General features: G+C 40.2%; 1 protein-coding gene across 4 annotated transcripts in view; it reads left to right on the top strand.

Moving 5' to 3' along the window:
- The window catches only part of BICC1 (BicC family RNA binding protein 1), a 338,019-nt gene that overhangs the window by 34,414 nt on the left and 283,503 nt on the right, over window positions 1-20,102 (top strand). The window contains exon 1 of one of the 4 annotated variants that reach the window (XM_062215392.1): window positions 9,398-9,478. The exons of the other annotated variants lie outside the window; for them this stretch is intronic. The gene's annotated coding sequence lies outside the window, so the exon portion shown is untranslated. Of the gene's footprint in view, window positions 1-9,397; window positions 9,479-20,102 lie in introns of those variants that run through there. 4 annotated transcript variants of the gene reach the window in all.

The following is a 20,102-nucleotide window of genomic DNA, read 5'->3' on the forward strand; positions in this document are numbered from 1 at the left end:
ACCTGAATGGCCATGAGCAGAGGAACTGATAAAGACAATGTGGAATGTATAAGAACTGGAATATTACTCAGTGTTAAAAATGAAAGGGAATCCCGTCATATGCTATAGCTTGACTAAACCTGGAGGACATTATGCTAAGTGAAATAAGCTAGTTGTAAAAAGATAACTGCTGCATGATTCCCCTTACGTGAGGCATCTGAAATAGCCAAACTCTTGAAAACAGGCAGCGCAATGGGGCAGGCATTTGGCCCAGCGGTTAAAATACCATTTATATCACCCATTTCCCACGTTGAGTACCTGGGGCTGATCCCTGGCTCTGGCACTGATTCCAGCTTTCTGCTGATGCGGACCCTGGGAGATCGTGGTGACGTCAGAAGTAGTTAGACCCCTGTCACCCACGTAGGAGATCTGGTTTGAATTCCTGGCTCCTGGCTTTATCTCCCTCTTCCCCCACCCACTGGGGGAATTTGTTGGAATGATCTAGTGGACAGAAAGTGTCTGTCTGTCTTTCTGTCCCCGTGCCTCTCAAAAAATAAGTTGAATGGTGATTGCCGGGGGCTTGGAGGAGTGCTTGAAGGCGAGCTGTTTTGCAGTGCAAATGGAGTTTCAGTTGTGCAGATAGAAAAGTTCTGGAGGTCTGTGGCACAACAGTGAACGTGTAGTTAGTAGTGTTCTGCTGTTCCTTAAAATTGGTTAAGATGGTAAATTTTATGTTACTAGTTTAAAAATATTTTTTAAAGATTTATTTATTTATTTGAAAGTCAGAGTTACACAGAGAGAAGGAGAGAAGGAGAGAAGGAGAGGCAGAGAGAGAGAGAGAGAGAGAGAGAGGTCTTCCATCCGCTGGTTCACTCCCCAATTGGCTGCAACGGCTGGAGCTGCGCCGATCTGAAGCCAGAAGCCAGGAGCCAGAAGCTTCTTCCTGGTCTCCCATGCGGGTGCAGGGGTCCAAGGACTTGAGCCATCCTCTACTACTTTCCCAGGCCATAGCAGAGACATGGATGGGAAGTAGAGCAGCCGGGACACGAACCAGCACCCATATGGGATGCTGGCACTGCAGGCGGCGGCTTTACCCACTATTCCACAGTGCCAGCCCCATTTAAAAATTTTTTAAAAATCTATTTATTGAAAAGGCAGAGAGAGGGAGGGAGATCTTTTATTCATTGGTTCACTCCCCAAGCACCTGCAATGCCTGGGATGGGGCCAGGTTGAAGCCAGGAACTGGGAACTCAGTCCTGATCTCCCGTGTTGGTGGCAGGGATCCAATCACTTGAGCTGAGCCATCGCTGCTGCCTCTCAGGGTGTGCATTACTAGGAATCAGAAAGTGGGAGTGTAGCTAGAGCTTGAAACCCAGGCACTCAGCATGGGCTGTGGGCATCCAAAGTAGTGTCTAAACTGCTATACCAATTGCTCACCCTGTGTTACAAGTTTTTGTCCATACTGAAAAACAAAAAGAAGCAATACATTTGATTTATCATGTTTTTTTTTTTTTTTGCCTGATAGGACAGATTTGCCTTGGTTGAATTTTTATGAACATGCATGACCTTTTAAAAGCTGTTGAAAAGTTTTTAAACTGAAAAAAACCAAGAGCAATGATAGTTGGAGTTATAATTGGTTCTTTATCTTTTGCTAATAGTTTCAGAATGGACTGCTTTCTATATTTCATAAGGGTGAAATCATCCATCCATTGAAACATGAACCATGCGAAGGAAAGCCTTTTGAGATGTGCATAAAATGTCTGCGTAAAAGCAAGCTCCTGCAGTAACTGGAACCTTGTAATAGCATTTACATTTGGTGTCAGCAAGCACGAAACAGGAAAAAGGATTCAGTTATTTTCAAGATCTCAGATCCCAAATGTGCTGAATAGACATTTCTTTCAAAAAATAAATACACAAAATGGTTTTGAGAGACTTGAAGTTTAAAAGAAATGTTCTTGCATTCCATAGCTAACAATTGCAGCAGTGTCACTTTCTCAAATTTCCGTGTTTTTAAAGTGGACTATCATGGTTTGGCTCAGCTGCTAAATTAAATTATTGCTGGCTTGCACATTCCTTTTGGTTACACCATAATCTTTACCTCCACTGGAAAATATGCTCTATTTTGAATGCTTATTTTGGGATACTTGGCTGGAAGCACCTCTGTTTAGCAATGAAGTGTTGGTGTATATGTGTGATCTGTGCTATATATCTAGAAGGGAAAGAACTTGCATTAGGAGTTCCACTGTAAACAAATATGTTAATAGGGATATGAGACACTTCAGAAATGGCATGAAAAACAGTATTCAGTGCAATTAAGTTCTAATTATGTATATTTTTGGTTGTTTCTAATTATATATATAACATATATATACACCCTCACATAAACGTGTGTACATATATGTACATGCATGTCTCCAAACCAATGAGAGAGATATGGTAATGATCCTTCTTACAGCTCTCCAAAGGACCTAACCTTGTTGTCACATTGATTTTGTACTTAACTCCTTCCAGAATTGTTTAAATCGCCCAGTTTGTGATAATTATAGCAGCCCAGGCAAATTAGTATAATTTATTTCTCTATTCTGCCACAAATAATATACTCCTTTAGCTGTAATACATGATTACTCTAAACATTTTAATGTTTCTTAGTATCTCCAAAATACCCTTAAGAAATTATTGTTTTTTTGATTTTGTGATAGAAAAACTAATATTCCTCATGATGACGATGAAACAGTTAGATATGGGAAATGGACATAGGACCTCTGTCCCTGCTTTGCATAAATAAAAATCAGAATTTCTCGTATTCAGGAGTCTGTAAGCTTATGCACTTTGTAGCAGCACGAAATTGGAAAGGCAGAATCAGAAACAAAACAAATCTACCCTCATCCAGCGCCACTTAAAAAAAAATCTTCTAAATTGCACATATTGGAATTAAATTTTCTTGAGATTAGAAACACATGTTTTCAAATGACCAGTTTTTCCACTGCCCCAAGGTGCAGATGCCTTTTTGTTGTGCTCATTTTGTCATCAGTGGAAGGGACACTTGAGTCCGTGCTTGGGAGTGGGGAGGGTGCAGAGTTCCTTCAGCTGTGTCCTTCTGTGGTCTTGTGCACCCAGATGTCCGCTTCTACAACCTGCAGCCCATGCCAGTACACACCTGGGCGGCCAGACCTCCTACTCGGGAAACTGGAGTTGGTATTAAAGGAGAAGGAAGCTATTTCCAAATGTTGGGTATTTCTGTTGTTGTGCAGGTTGGAAGAGGTTAATCTTTGGGTGGAAAAGCTGTATAACCACTTGAATTTTGTAAACTTAGTAAAGATTTGATGTTGTCCCCATAAATGATTTTCACAGTAATTTCTAATTGACAACAAAAGAAACTTTTTTACTAAAGGTAGGATTATTTCAGTCATGTTATTGTTTATTTAAATTGTCCTGTATTCTAGTAAGTGTAAATACGTCGATATGTTATTTTAAAAATCTTTAGTGGTTAATACAAAACTATAAAGTGTTAAGAATAAGGAGGACCTAAAAACCCTTTGAAAACATCGACCTAGTCATTGGTATTACCTATTCCAGAAATTTCCTGTTCAGAAAATAAATTATCAAAGGATACTATATAACTTCTTGTGTTTATGAATTTGAGATATTTATGACATTAAATTTTTGATATAGAATCATTGTTACTACCATGAGTGCCCTTTCTAGATTTATATATGGTACCTTCATTATAACTTCACACTGTAAACATTTTCACATCAAGTTTTTGATTATAAAATGTTATAGTCAGGCCGGCACTGCGGCTCAATAGGCTAATCCTCTGCCTTGCGGTGCTGGTGCCCTGGGTTCTAGTCCCGGTCGGGGCGCCGGATTCTGTCCCAGTTGCTCCTCTTCCAGTCCAGCTCTCTGCTGTGGCCTGGGAGTGCAGTGGAGGATGGCCCAAGTGCTTGGGCCCTGCACCCGCTGGCTTCGGATCAGCGAGATGCGCCGGCCGCAGTGGCCATTGGAGGGTGAACCAACGGCAAATGAAGACCTTTCTCTCTCTCTCTCTCTCTCTCTCTCACTGTCCACTCGGCCTGTCAAAAATAAGAAAAAAAAATGTTATAGTCAGTTCAGAATGATATTGCTTTCCACATTTTTAAAGTGTGAAGAATAACATACACAAAACGTAGCTAAAATGAGCAGTTAAATAAATTACTACCACCATTCAGATAGATAAAGAAAATCTTAAATTCATTTCAGAAGTACTCCCATTGTGCCCCTCTCTCACCCCTGAAGGTTATGGCTATCCTCATTTTTATGGTAACAGCTTTCTCAGTTTTCCGTATAGTTTTACCACCTATGTGTAAACAAACCCCTAAGTACTTTAGTTTTGCTGCCCTTTGAACTTCATATGAATAGATTTCTACAATATATAATCTGTTGGGTCTGGCTTTGCTCACTCAAAATTTGGAATTCATCCATGTTGTATATAGCGATAGTTTGCTGATTTTCATAATATTTACCTTTATCCTGAACAATTTCCTGTAACATTTCTTCCACTGTGGGTCAGCTGGAGATACATTTTATTTTATCTGAGTGTGTTTATTGTTGCCCATTTGCTCTTTTCTTTTTGCTTTGGCACATTCTGTTGTCTGAATACGCCCCGGGTGATCTGCTCCAGTGTTGCTGGTCATTTGTGTGGCTTTCTTCTTTGGCTGTTATGAACAAAGCTTCCATCAGTGTTGTTTTCTGTGTCCTTTGGTGGACTTGCTTCTCTTAGATATGCAAGCAGAGACGGAGCTGATACTTGGTAAGAGTATGTCTCCGTTTAGAAGATACTGCAGGTGCTTTTCCACAGTGGTGGTAGCAACTTACACTGTGTCTACAGTCCAGGAGTGTGCTCCATCAGTTGCTCATCACAGGTGCTGTCTGGCTTTTTCATTGTCGCCCTCCTGGTGAATGTGTGGCAGCCTTTCATTGTGGTTTTGATTTGTGCTTCCTTAATTCCTGAGATGACCATTTTCCCTACGTTTGCTAGCTACTTGCATGAACCACTTCCATTCAATGTAAAGTAATCTTACACTGTTCCAGTGACTTGATAGCATTTAGATGAGGTTGTCGGGGTGAATTGGGTTCTCAGATGGCCCTTTATAACCAGCACTTGGCATGGGAGGTGTTGCCAGATGCTGCTTCATCTTCCCAGTCCTCTCTTCCCCACAAAATCCTGGCTTGGTCGTTTTTTATCCTCAATTCTCTAATGACTCTAAGTAGATTTTTAGAATTTTTTTAAAAGATTTATTTATTTATTTGAAAGTCAGAGTTACACAGAAAGACGGAGAGGCAGAGAGAGAGAGAGAGAGAGAGAGAGAGAGAGAGAGAGAAGAGAGAGAGAGGTCTTCCATCCGCTGGTTCACTCCCCAATTGGTCGCAATGCCTGGAGCTGTGCCGATTGGAAGCCAGGACCCAGGAGCTTCTTCCGGGTCTCCTACGTGGGTGCAGGTGCCCAAGGACTTGGGTCATCTTCTACTGCTTTCCCAGGCCATAGCAGAGAGTTGGATCGAAAGTGGAGCAGCTGGGACTCAAACTGGCGCCCACATGGGATGCTTGCACTGTAGGCTGTGGCTTTATCCGCTATGCCACAGTGCTGGCCCCAGAAATAAAGAAAGAGGAGAGGCATCCTATCCAATTGGTTACTCCCCAAATGCCCACATTGTCCAGGTAGGCCAGGGATGAATCTGGGACCCAGAATGCAATCCAGGAATGAATCTAGTTGTTTGAGCCATCACCATTGCCTCCCAGGGTTTGCATTGACAGCAGTTTTGAAGTCAGGAGCTGGAGCTCCAATGCTCCAGTGTCAGATGTGGGCGTTTTGACTGCGAGGTTAAACGTCTGCTCCTAAGCAGATTTAAAACAAATGCTATGTCCAGGTTTCCTACTGAACTGCTGTGGGGGTTCGTATTGCCTCCAGTGGAATTTCCTAGAGTGTTTTTCTTTTGTTTACCACTACTTTTTGAATCTTAATTTAAAATATTTGTAGGAAAATATGTTGTTAGATATTAATTTTATTGAGAACAACTTTTTTTTAAAACTTTTATTTAGTAAATATAAATTTCCAAAGTAGTTTATGGATTACAGTGGCTCCCCCCCCCCCATAACTTCCCTCCCTCCTGCAACCCTTCGATCTCCCACTCCCTCTCCCATTCCATTCACATCGATTCATTTTCAGTTATCTTTATATACAGAAGGTCAATTTAGTATATATTAAGTAAAGATTTCATCAGTTTGCACCCACACAGAACATAAAGTGTAAAATACTGTTTCAGTGCTAGTTATAGCGTTAATTCACACTGAACAACACATTAAGGACAGAGATCCTACATGAGGAGTAAGTGCACAGTGACTCCTGTTGTTGACTTAACAAATTAACACTCTTGTTTATGGCATCAGTAATCTCCCTAGGCTCTAGTCATGAGTTGCCAAGGCTATGGAAGCCTTTTGAGTTCTCCAACTTTGATCTTATTTCGACAAGGCCATAGTCAAAGTGGAAGTTCTCTCCTCCCTTCAGAGAAAAGTACCTCCTTCTTTGATGGCCCTGTTTTTTTCCCCTGGGATCTCACTCGCAGAGATCCTTCATTTAGGTTTTTTTTTTCCCCAGAATGTCTTAGCTTTCCATGCCTAAAATACTGGGCTCTTCAGCCAGATCCGAATGGCTTAAGGGCTGATTCTGAGGCCAGAGTGCTGTTTAGGACATCTGCCATTCTCTGAGTCTGCTGTGTATCCCTCTAGTGAGAACAACTTTTAAGGGAGTTTATTTAGAACTTCATTTGCAGTTTTGTTGCATATTATTTGTTGGCTTTCAAAAAATTTCTTATAAAATGAGATGTATATATATTTATTTCTTGATGTTTTAGAACATTTTTTTGGTTAAGATTGATCTTTAAATAGTTTAAATGCATAATTATCATAATTTACAGCAAGTAAAAATGCTTATTCTGTCATTGCAGTGACTACAACAGCTGCCCTTTAAGTTGCTTTGATGTAAATTATGTGCCCATTTAGATGAACATGAGCCAGGTTCTCATAGAGCTAACACAGGATATTAAAGTGGACTGGGGAAGCTAGAGGGAAAATGGCAGAGTAGAAAGCCTCAGGAATTTCTCTCCACCTGGATAGTTGTGCTAAGGTAACTGGCCCTCTGGGGTCCCACATGTGGCCATACGGATGAACTTTGAGGACCTTATACTAAGTGAAATCGCAGAAAGGATAAATACTGTGTAGTTCCTCTGAAATGAAATACCTAGAATAGTCAGCTTCATAGAGGCAGGAGGTAGAATGCTGGTTGCCAGAGGCTGAGAGGAGGAGGATGTGAGTTTAATGAGTGTAGAGTTTCAGACTGGAAAGATGAAAGTTATGGAGATAGATAGTGATGATGCCTGCACAGATTGAACTATTTAATGCCAGTGAAGTACACATTTCTTCATGGTAGGCAAGTAAAATCTAAAAATGCAGTATAGGACACGGGAAAATCTTTTATTAACTCATGTTCATGAATATATACATTAGGTCATCATTTGCTTGTGTTATATGCTATAACTTTGGAAAGAAATCCTAAACTGTTTTCCTTATGTTAAAGCCTACTTTTGGAATAAAAGCTCAGGCCTGATTTTTGTTTTCTACCTTGAGAGTTTTCTATGAATTTGATTTCTAATTATTAGTAGGGTTCATTGTCTTAATGGGATATGTGGCTGTTTTTGGTGAGGGGACCTTCTTAATCCAATAATAAGTCCTTGGCTATTTGTCAGTTACAGCAGGAAGCTCATTTGATTCTAGCTGTTCAGGTATACACCAGATAGCATATCTTTTTTTTTTAAACTTTTATTTAATGAATATAAATTTCCAAAGTACAGCTTATGGATTACAATGGCTCCCCTCCCCATAACTTCCCTCCCACCCACAACCCTCCCCTTTCCCGCTCCCTCTCCCCTTCCATTCACATCAAGATTCATTTTCAATTCTCTTTATATACAGAAGATCAGTTTAGTATATATTAAGTAAAAATTTCAACAGTTTGCCCTCACATAGCAACACCAAGTGAAAAATACTGTTGGAGTACTAGTTATAGCATTAAATCACAATGTACAGCACATTAAGGACAGAGATCCTACATGATATTTTTTTAAGAATTGATTAATTTTCTATGCAATTTCCAATTTAACACCAAGTTTATTTTTCATTTTCAATTATCTTTATATACAGAAGATCGATTCAGTATATACTAAGTAAAGATTTCATCAGTTTGCACCCACAGAGAAACACAAGGTGTAAAAATACTGTTTCAGTACTAGTTATAGCATCATTTCACATTGGACAACACATTAAGGACAGATCCCACATGAGACGTAAGTACACGGTGACTCCTGTTGTTGATAGCATATCTTAAAATTGATGTGGGTGGAGTCAGTTGTGCAGGATGCACAGCACAACTTTTCCTCACCTGGATATGTACACCTCAGTATTTTATTGGAGAAACTTTGTAAACTCTAAGCAAATGGTTAAGTAATTGGAAGAATAAGTTATTTGGTTCAGATTATTCAATACCAAATTAAAGGCTTGGAAATAATTTACTTTGAAATATAAGTGTGTTATCTATAGTATTCTCATGTGCTACAGGCCATTTATCAGTGACACTTGTTTTAATGTAGAAGTCAGAAATGGCTAATATTGTTGCTTACTTTAGTTTTCCCTTTTTGGTTATTTTAGTTACCATTTAGGTTAAGGTATATACAGTGTATACAGGTAAGCTATTTTAGTTTTGATTTTCAGTTAAATAATTGTAAATCTGTTGCAGTTTGTTTAAAAGTCACCTTTTAAAGAGATAGTTTTAAAAATGATTTCATTTTTAGAGTTTAAAATGGAAACTTCATGCTTTGATTTATCCTTGGACTATACTGCACCGTGATCATTAGTTGCCTGGATATGTTACCGTGATTACTGTGTTGCTGGATGTGAAAGTGTTAGGTCTCATATGAACTTTGTCTTAATGTTTTTCTGCATCTGAGTTTTGCTTGTAATCTTGTCTCTTTGATTTGAATAGCTGTGACTGGCTTGAACTAGGTTGACCTCAAATTTTGTCTTCAAATTTATTGGAAACACGTAATAGACTTGGGAAATGTCAAAATAAGTGAGTGCTTCCTTCAGGCAAACAGCTTGGCTCTCCACAAAGCCCATATTCTTTAGATGTTTATTGGAAAGCATGCTTGGCCAGGCAGGCAGTGTATGGGGGACGGTGGTGAAGTTAGCCCTCTGCTGGCAGCTCCAGCCTTTTTTCTTGGGTCAAATTTTGCTGCTCTCCAGACTTGCACACCCTTCCTTGCAAAACAAACCAGCCCCCTTAACTACTGCCACAATCCCTAGAAGATGCTTTGTTGTAGAACCTTTGTGGGTTTCACTGTCTGTCCCAAGTGTGTTGCCAAGTGATTCTCTCCAACACATAGAGCAGCCTGTCTTGAGCCTGGATCTGGTGAGTACTGTTCTGTCTGTCTTACTGCATTTGAAGTGTGGTTTAGCTCCCTGGAGATTTTTCAGTGCCTCTAGAGGGTTAGCACTCCAAGCAGCGTCTCAGCGGGGCTGCCCTTCCTCCCTGCTCCTAGAGAAGTCTGTGCCAGCGCTTGGAGCGTTGTTTCTGGTTGTCTCACTTCATAAATCTGAGTCCCTCCCATACAGGTTCTAGACCCCTAAGGTCTGTAGATGGGAGTTACTGCTGTGAATATATTTATATCTTCCTTTATGTATTGCATATCCATCCTAACCCATGATTTCTTTCCTGAACCAGAATTAGGCATTTGATGCTGTTTTGGCATCTTTATAATGGTTGCCAGTTAGTACCTGTATAATTCAGAAACCTTCTGGGACATGAAACAGAAGATAGTTTTTTTATTTACCCTATTGATGTTGCTGCTGTGTCATCAAATTTATTGTTTTTCAAATATCAGAAACGATAATTTGGAAAGTTACAGAGCTGTAGGTAGTAAGTGAGCAGGGTTACTAAGTAGGGAGTGTTGGGAATTCAGGTAGAGAGGCTGTGCTTGGTTTAATGTGTCCAATTCTGTTCTACCCAGTTGTTCTCCTGTGGGAATACAGAGCTGAGGTATTCAGATTTCTGATGTTTAAGTCAAGAGGTAGCATTTTGAATTTTTACACCTGATCTCCCAGTGCAATGATTGCTAACAAGTTCTGATTCAAAAAATATTTATGGGCCACATAAAGTGGCACCTGTTTTCCGTCTGTAGAGTAGGATGCATAAAGTCTGCTTATGTGTCTGTCTGCTGCACCTCCAGATAGCAGGGGATGCTTATAATATATCACCTCGATTGAGGTATCTCTGGTGAACATTCCTGTAAGAGCCAGTGCTGGGACCTGCAGTACTGAATGGTTCTTGTGGCTGCAGGAGAAATCCATGTCCAAATGACACCTAGAGTTTACTACAGTTTTACCAAATTGGGTGAAAGACCCTCTGATTATTTTAACTTGTTACTCTGTTACCATTAGTTTCAAATGATGAAGAAAAACACCCCAATAGTAAAGTATCAGTTTTGCAATCTACAGGATGTTTGTACTTTTTTTGAAGACAGAGGTTAAAAAAAAAGGATATTGTTTTGGCCTCCTGCTTTGTAGATGTAACAGCTTTTATTTTATTTTTAATGTTTGAGAAATGAATCAGAGTTTCAGATGGGCTTAGTTAAATTGGTCCTAAGAGACATAATGGAGAGTTCATATTTTCTCTCACTGGTAAGAACTTTTAATCCATTAGAGAAATTTTTAAAATGAGCTTTTTATATGAGAGCAGTGTTAGAGTCACACAGTTCCCGGACACCCTGCACCCAGTTTCCCCTTGTTGTTAACCTGGCCCAGAAATTGACCTGCTAGTAACACTGCACTTTTAAACCCTGAGGTTCACACTGCATTCAGTTTCCCTTGTTGTCACTAATGTTCTTTGTCTGCTCCAGGATTCACATTACATTAGTTGTCACCTCTCCTTAGAGACTTCTTCACTGTGAAAGTTTGTCAGAGGTCTCTTGTTTCTGATGAGTTTGATGTTTTTGAGGAGTACTGTTAGGTATTCTGTTAAATGTCCCTCAGCAATGGCTGGTGCTGGGCCCATCCGAAGCCAGGAGCCAGGAGCTTCCACCAGGTCTCCTATGTGGGCACAGGGGCCCAAGCACTTGGGCCATCCTCCACTGTCTTCCCAGGCCGTAAACAGAGAACTGGATTGGAAGAGGAGCAGCCGGCACTTGAGCTGGCGCCCACATGGGATGCTGGCGCTGCAGAGGCCCAGCCTACCATGCCACAGTGCCGGCCCCGGTAAGGATGTTTTTACTCATGATTTGACTGGATTATGTGCTTTGGAAAGGCAGTCCAGAAAGGTAAAGCAGCCCTGTCATCACATCAGGGTGCACCCTGTTGTGTCCATGTGACCTGTTGCTGTCCATGTGAATCCTGATTACCTGGTGGAGGTGGTCTCCCGTGTGATGTTACTGAAGTCCCTTTGTGCAGGCTGCACGTGAGGAGTGAGTCAAGCTGTGCTTCTGTGAGAGGAGGGCAGCTGCAGGTATACTTGGACAGTTCTGCATGGGAGATTAATTTGTACCTCTTCATTTATTTATACCACGGGCCATGGGTTTTTACTTTATACTTCAGGTTATAATTTAATGCTTATTTATTTTATTGCTCAGGGTGTTCCAGCCTTGGCTGTTGGGAGCTGCTTCAGTTGGCTCCTGTGACCCTTTGCTATACCCACATTGTGTTTTGTTGTGATAGTTGTTCTGAGCCCCTTCTTCCCTTTTGGAACTTCAAGGTGTTCCAAGCTCATCTGTTCTCCCTGCTGCAGACCCTGGCATCAGCCATTGCTCCAGGGAGCCTTGTACTCTTTTATTGGAGAGCGGTATTAGAAACCAAGATCATTGCTACTGGGATGTGTTGCTTCTGGGTCCGTTCTACTTACAGAACAAGGAAATTTTTGTGTGTATTTATGCACATAATTTAAAATGCTTGTATTTGTGCTCACTCATGTCTGCATTAAGTTAAACACGAGTTCATACCGGTGGGTCCAATTCTAATCTATTACCACAGAGAATTTTGCTTTCTTTCCTTGCCTATAAACTCTAACAGTGAGAAGTCCGGCTCCCATGTGTCAAGATCATATACTTAATTGTTCAAGTCCAGTGTAGAGTGTATAGTAGTTTTAGAGTTCTTAACTGATACCCTGGGAGAAACACTTTTGTCATCAGAGCTGATTCCACTTCCCTTCAGTCTTCTCTACTCCGTTTATCTCTAAGGGCTCTCAGATCACCACGTCTCCCCTTCCCTTTACGGAGTTTACTCTTTCATTTGTTAGATTTTTTTCATCATTGTCTGCATTCAGTCTGACATTTCCCAATCTCCCAAATGAGGTTTTTTTTTTTTTGTAACATTTTTTCATGCTGTAAGGTTTGCTCTGATTCTGTGGGTTTTGACAAATGCACCATGACATGTATTTCTCATTATAATATGCAGAATAATTTCACCATCCTAAAACTTCCATCTCTTCCCAACCTCCTAGAGATGACGGACCTGTTTACTATGTCTGTAATTCTGCCCATTTTCAGAATGTCACACAGAACTAATCAGAGTATGGGAATTGCAGGCTTCTTTTACGTAGCTATGTGCATTTAAAGGTCAGTCATCTACGGTTTTGCATGACATTATAGAGTTCACCCTTTTCCCCCTATCAAGTAGTGTTCCGTGTTATAGGTGACCACAGTGTGTCTCTACATTCACCTATTGAGATTACTTCTAGTTCTTGGTTATTGTGAATAAATCTTCTATAAACACTCTCATGCAGGTAGTTATGTTGACATAAATTTTCAAATGAATAAGGAGCGTGATTATTAGGTTGTATTAGACTGTGTTTGGCTTTCTAAGACATTGCCAAATTCCAAAGTAACTGTACCATTCCATTCCCATCAGTAATAAATGAGAGTTTCCATTACTCTGTGCTTGGCAGCATTTGGTATTATTAGTTTTGTTTTGGATTTTAGCATTTCTAATAGATGTATTTTAAAAATGACAGATATTTATTTATATTAAACATGGTGTCCTGAAGCACTATTTCTTTCTTTCTTTTTTAGATTTATTTATTTATTTGAAAGTCATAGTTACACAGAGAGAGAAGGAGAGGTAGAGAGAGAGAGAGAGAGAGGTCTTCCATCTGCTGGTTCACTCTCCAATTGGCTGCAATGGCTGGAGCTGTGCCAATCTAAAGCCAGGAGCCAGGAGCCTCCTCCAGGTCTCCCACGCGGGTGCAGGGGCCCAAAGACTTGGGCCATCTTCCACTGCTTTCCCAGGCCATATCAGAGAGCTGGATCGGAAGTGGAGTAGCAGGGACTTGAACAGGCGCCTGTAAGGGATGCTGGCACTGCAGGGGGCAGCTTAACCCACTAAGCCACAGCACAGGCCCCTATAGTGGTATCTTATCAGTGTTTTGATTTGTGTTTTCCTAAAGATACATAATGGTGAGCATATTTTCATATGTTTATTTACCATCTGTGTTATCTTTGATGAGCTCTCCAGATTTTTTTTTTTTTTTAAGATTTGTTTGAAAGTCAGGAGTTAGAGAGAAGAGGGGGAAGGAGAGAGGAAGAGGTAGAGCTGGACTGATCTTTCATCTGCTGGTTCACTCCCCAGATGGCTGCAATGGCCAGAACTAGGCCAGGCCAAAGGCAGGAGCAAGGAGCTTCTTTCAGGTTGCCCACAATGGTGGCAGGAGCCCAAATGCTTGGGCCATTTTCTGCTGCTTTTTCGAGGCCATTAGCAGGGAGCTGGATTGGAAGTGGAGCAGCCAGGACATGAATGGCACCTGTATGGGATGCTGCTGTTGAAGGTGGAAGCTTTACCCAGCATAACCATGTTGCCAGCCTCTCTGTTCAGATATTTGGCCCATTTTTTGATTTGTTTTCTTTTTGTTCTATGAATTCTTTGTGTATTTTATATATGACTCTCTAGTTATTTAGGTGTTTTGCAAATATTTTCTCCCAGTATTTTGCTTCTCTTTTTATTCTCTTAAGAGCATATTCCACAGAACAGCTTTTTATAATATATTATTTTTATTGTTTCTATAATCTTATCACCAACCCAAGATCGTATCGATTTTCTCCAATATCTTCTAGAAATTTTATAGTTTTGTATTTTACAAGTCTGTGGTCTTATTTGTGTTATTTTGTGAGATGTATGGTCTGAGTGTAGATTTTTATGCTTGCCCCTTTGATGTATACAAGTGTAATTGATCTAGTTGCATGTGTTAAAAAGACTGTACATTCAATAGCCTTTGTGCCTTTTTCATAACTTAGCTGCCTACACAGTATGGGTCTATTTCTGGACTATTCTGTTTCATTGATCAGTAATGTCTATTCTTTTTTTGCTAATTCCACTGTCTTGATTGAGTCTGATTTTAATATGTACTAAGTTTTAGTTAAAGCTTTGAGAAAAGGGTTCTCATTCTGTTTTATGGCAATAGCTGTGTTTGAATGTTTTAAAGACGTTATTTTTATCTTTATCTTCTTATAAACTCTTTAACATTCTACATCATGCTTACTTTCAAGTGATATTGAGAATGTATGTCCTTGGTCTTCTTCCTATCCCCGTCAGAGCCTCTTTCTTACGTAGTGATAGATTCATTTACCTGGTTTTCTTCTGTTGCCTGGATATTAGGGGCCATTTGTTGACTGCTGTGCCCCCTTCACTCAGGACTTACTTAGCATTCAATAAAACCCTACGGATATATAATGTAAACTAGAGGAATGCAGTGTGATGTCCCATATTTACAGCATCATCAAGTATGAAGTTATGCACAAAGGTGAATTTGCCAAGTGGCTGAACTTTATAATTTTCTAAGCATTCAGAGTTTTAGTTTTTATTTTTTAATTGACGAAATTTCTGTATATTTATGGTGTCCAACATGTTATTTTCCTATACATATTCAAGGTGGGATGGCTAAATGAAGCTATTAATGTGTCCACTGCCTTACGTGCTTCTCATTTTTGTGGGGAACACATTTAAGATGTACTCTCAGCAGTTTTCATGTATACAGTACGTTGTTCCTGATGGTAATTACCATGTTATACTGCAGATCTTGTTGAACTTAATTCTGCTAAGATTGTGTATCCTTTCATCAGCATCTCTCCAGTCCCTCCACCTCCTTCTAGAATGCACCATTCTGCACTCTGTTCTTAAGAATTTACCTTTTTAGATTACACATATAAATGAAATCATTCAGTTTGTCGTTCTGTAACCTCAGGGCTTTTTTAATTGGCAAATCTGTGGTTGGGATTTTCAAAGTATAATTACATGGTACTCTTATTTCTTTGGCCCACTGCACTGAACTTTATTGTTTGTGCTATTCCGTATGGTATATTGACCAGAAATCAATAAGTTAAAGTTCTCTTTCAGACATTGCCTAGCCAAATGATCTTAGGAAAGTTAGAATTTCTTCGGATCTTAGTTGAATACTACGTTCAGTGACTAGATGATCACTTAAGATCTCAACAGTCTCTGAAATTCGCATTGTTCATGACCTCATTCCTTGTGTCATAATAGATGTTTCCCTCATGATGATGACATGTATGCAGAACATCCAAAGAAGCATGTGGCTGCTGGGAACTAAAATTATTACTAAAATTTTCTCTATTCACTTGCCTTTTATTACTAAGCATTCTTATATCTTTCTTTGTATTTTTTCACTGCATTGTAGTTTTACTTTTTGTCTTCTCCTTTATCTCTGCACATTTTTAGTAGGCTCTCTGGATAAATGCTTAATAAATATTTTGGTAAACAGCTTAAAGGCCTTCCAAAGATGTCCCTGTCCTAATCCCCAGAACCTGGTAAAAGGAATTCAAGTTGCAGGTGAAATTAAGAATGCCAGCCAGCTGGCTTCATACAGGCACGAGCACCCTGACTTAGCCAGCTGGACCCAATGTATTCACAAGTGTGGTTAAAAAGAGGGAGGCTGGAGAGCTAGCATCAGAGAGATACAATGTGAGGACAATTTGGCCATTGTTGGCTGTAAAGATGGAGGGAGACCACAAACCGCGGACTGCCGGCACACCGTAGGAGCAGAGAACGGTAAGACAAAGTTGTCCTCCCGAGCTCTCAGAAGCAGTGAAACCCACCAGCACCTGGATTTTAGCCCAGGGACACTCATTTTGGGCTTCTGGCTGACAAAACTGTAAGACAGCCAAGTTTGTGTTGTTTGAAGCCATTAAGTTTGTGATGTTTTGTTATAGTAGTAAGAGGAAATTAATACAGAAGTCTAGTGTAAGGAGAACTATGCAGATTAATTTCAGAAGTAAATGTTCTGAAAGCATTTACAAAATATATGAAGTGATTTGTGTTAGGGACTCTATTTTTAGCTTGTTTTTAATGAGTGCTAGGAAGACTTTAATGCTCATTTTGTATGGTAAAATTCCTGGATGATTTCAAAGGCTAACTTTTTGGAGTTTTTTTGCAACAAAGTACAAAAATAAGAAATTTGAAGGGGCAGGCTCCTGGGTCTGGAAGGGAAGGAATGATAACAATCTTGACTTCTTGATGGCCTCAAGACTGTGAGGAGTGTGGCATGTAGACTATTACAGGATACAGAACCAGTCTTATTTTTGTGTTTTTGTTTTTATTATGTGGATTATATTTTTAACAGCTAATAAATGAATTATATTTTCTTGAGGGCATTTTAAATGGGATATTTCTTACTGGAAGTCAGGTGGAAAGCAAGAATTGATCAAATTCAGTGTTGTGAATCCCAGATTAGAATCTAGAGTTGGGAAGCTAAGGTGAGGTCACGCTAGTTTTTCACTTGAGCCTCAGAAAAAACAGTGCTAAGTGATGAGCTCAAGTTGGCATACCTGGGACGGACTGAATGCCAGGCAGGACTTAGGCCTCTGGGATTTAAGTACAGTGTTCTTTTCCTGTCTTGCTTTCCCCAAAGGTAAGGTAAAATGGGAGAATTCTCGGCTCTTAGAGCTGAACTTCACTGCTTTAGTCAAGCTGTGGCTCTGTGCTTCTGTGGAGAGCCCGCAGTGTATGGGCGCTCTTCCTTTATGCAGCAGCCACTACAAACACGTTGGGATCACAGGTGTTCTTGTTTTATGGTTCGATTTCTGAAGTTGTGTTTTAAAAAAAGATTTATTTATTTGAAAAGCAGAGTAATAGAGAGGGAAACACAACACAGACCACAGGGAGGGAGGGAGGGAGAGAGAGACAGATACCTTCCATCCACTGGTTCACTCCCCAAATGGCCCCAGTGGCCACAACTGGGCCAGGCCAAAGCCAGGAGCCTGGAACTCCATCTAGTTCTTCTGTGTGGGTGACAGAGGCCCCAAAAACTTGGGCTGTTTTTTTGTTGTTTTCCCAGGCAAATCAGCCAAGAGCTGGATTGGGAATGGAGCAGCAGGGACTTGAACCAGTGCTCAGATGGGCTGCTATGGCTGGCCTCAAGGAAGTTACTAAATTTTTATTCTTTCTGTGATATAACTCCCATAGCAGCAATTTTAAATGGAAGTACAGTATGGAATGCAAATTAGAATGCTTGTTTGCTCAAGCAGCATATACACGATGGGTTATTTTGTGTTTTGGACCCATGAAATGCATACTTTGATACAGCAAAAATAAAACCTAATTAAAAATATGTTTAGCAATATGATTTTTAAAATGTTTATATGAATTACATGTGGATTTTTGTCTCAAACTTTTTTAGAATTATGTTTAATTTTGGCATAAATTCTTATTTCATTAAAAAGTTACTCATTTGAAAGGCAGAGCCACAGAGAGAAAAGAGAGAGATCGATCTTTGATTAGCTAGTTCACTCCATGGATGGTAGGAATGGTCAGGTCTTAGCCAAGCTGAAACAAAGAGCCAGGAGCTTCTTCCAGGTCTCTCACGTTGGGGTTCAGGGGCCCAAGCACTTCGACTATTTCCCACAGCTTTCCCAGGCTCAGTAGTAGGGGTCTGGATTGGAAGTGGAGCAACTGGGAGAGGAACCAGTGGCTATGTATGCTGCTGCCACAGGTAGTGGCTTAACCCACTATGCCGTGGTACCAACTCCTACCAATACTTTTTTCTATTATACATATTTACTATTTTAATCTCATAAGCTTGATTTTACTGTGTTTCTTTTTACTTGGTGCCTGGCCAAAAACATAACTAAATGTGTAAGCTCAATTCATTTCTTCAGTTTGCAAGGTTGTCCACATTTTGTAGTATTTCAGTCTTTGATTCGAATTATAAAGTAATTAATAATAAAGAACTCACATGAGAGGAGTAAAAGCATTGTTAGATACAATTGTCTAGCTCTAGAATAATGGGAAAAGTGCATTTTTGAGCATTCCTCCCTTATTTTTGCTTGCATTGCCTTCACACAGCACATAACTCCGAGATTGGGTATGATATGCATTCTTTATTTCTGTTATTGGGACAGCCTCAAGGCTATCAGGCTTCTGTTTCATGGCTGGAGAACTTTCTCCAGTGGCTGGCCATAGACTTCAGCGGCATAGTTAAAGTTGCACCTTGTGGCCCCATATATTTTAACTTACATGATTGAATTATTAGTCCTAGTAGTATTGCTTTTGTGCAGTGTCAGGAGAGAGTTGACCACCCAGTTAGTTAACAAGTAGGGTAATTGATGATATTAGTGGGAGTCTTAGAAAACATCGGTGTTGGCCGGCGCCGCGGCTCACTAGGCTAAGCCTCCGCCTTGCGGCGCCGGCACACCGGGTTCTAGTCCCGGTCGGGGCACCGATCCTGTCCCGGTTGCCCCTCTTCCAGGCCAGCTCTCTGCTGTGGCCAGGGAGTGCAGTGGAGGATGGCCCAAGTGCTTGGGCCCTGCACCCCATGGGAGACCAGGAGAAGCACCTGGCTCCTGGCTTCGGATCAGCGCGGTGCGCCGGCCGCAGCGCACTACCGCGGCGGCCATTGGAGGGTGAACCAACGGCAAAAGGAAGACCTTTCTCTCTGTCTCTCTCTCACTATCCACTCTGCCTGTCAAAAAAAAAAAAAAGAAAAAACATCGGTGTAAAATAGGCATTGTTTTTCTTCTGATCAAGTCAACAAAGGAAAAGCTGTGGTCTAGGTAGAGAGGTTCTCTATATGTGGAGTCTGTTAATTTTAAGTGAGCAGATCAGCAGTTCTCATCTCTTCTCATGATAATGATTAGCAGCCCTTTGTAAGGAAGGTTTCAGTGAGTGTTTGAAAAATATGGGCCATTGAGGTTTCTCATGTGAAACTAAATGTTGGCCTGGCATCTCTGGAACTCCAATGTTGACCAAATGGGTTTGGCCTTGGTTAAACTGTTTTAATCATTAAATGGAAAGATGAAGTTGCTGAGCAAATGTAGCAGCTTCAAAGTCTCAACCTTTGCTTGGAGGAGAATCAAGTGAAATATTTCACCACCTGTGTTATCTACGAAAAGAATCAGTTCTGTAAATGGTTCTGGTTTCTTTAGACATGGTGTTCTCTACTTGGGATCAGAATTGTCATTCATAGGTAGCATTTTCATGAGAAGTGACATTGAATTACATGTTTGAAAAATGTTTTCCATTTATTTGCTTAATTATGATTTAAACAATTAATAGATTATTGAATGATAAAGCCTATTTGTAAGAGTATAAAGCTTCAATATCAGTGTGTTGGTATGGTTAATATTATAACAAATGATTAACCTGTGATGGTGGTGAAAGTTAAACCTCCTAGATTTGTTCAAAATACTAGTCTAGAAGTCTTGATTATGTGTAATTTTTATTAGTGTATGTGTATATATATAAGTAGAAAAAAATACGTATCACTCATTTGCAGATTCTCGATACGTTAAGTGCGTTGCTAGTTCCAAAATAAATGTAAGAGGTCAATGTAGTCATGCATTTAAGCATTTCATGTAAGGAAGACTGTTAAGTTACTCAGTGTCCTGATAGGCCATCAATCTACTTAGCATAACAGTTTTCTGCTTGGTTAAATGTATGAAAGAGAAAAGAACTTTGATCCAGAAATGTTAGTTATAGAATATGGATACGGGGGGGCCCGGTGCCGTGGCTCACTTGGTTAATCCTCCGCCTGCTGTGCCAGC

This window comes from Lepus europaeus, chromosome 17 (assembly GCF_033115175.1).
Source record: "Lepus europaeus isolate LE1 chromosome 17, mLepTim1.pri, whole genome shotgun sequence".
Taxonomy (NCBI): domain Eukaryota; kingdom Metazoa; phylum Chordata; class Mammalia; order Lagomorpha; family Leporidae; genus Lepus; species Lepus europaeus.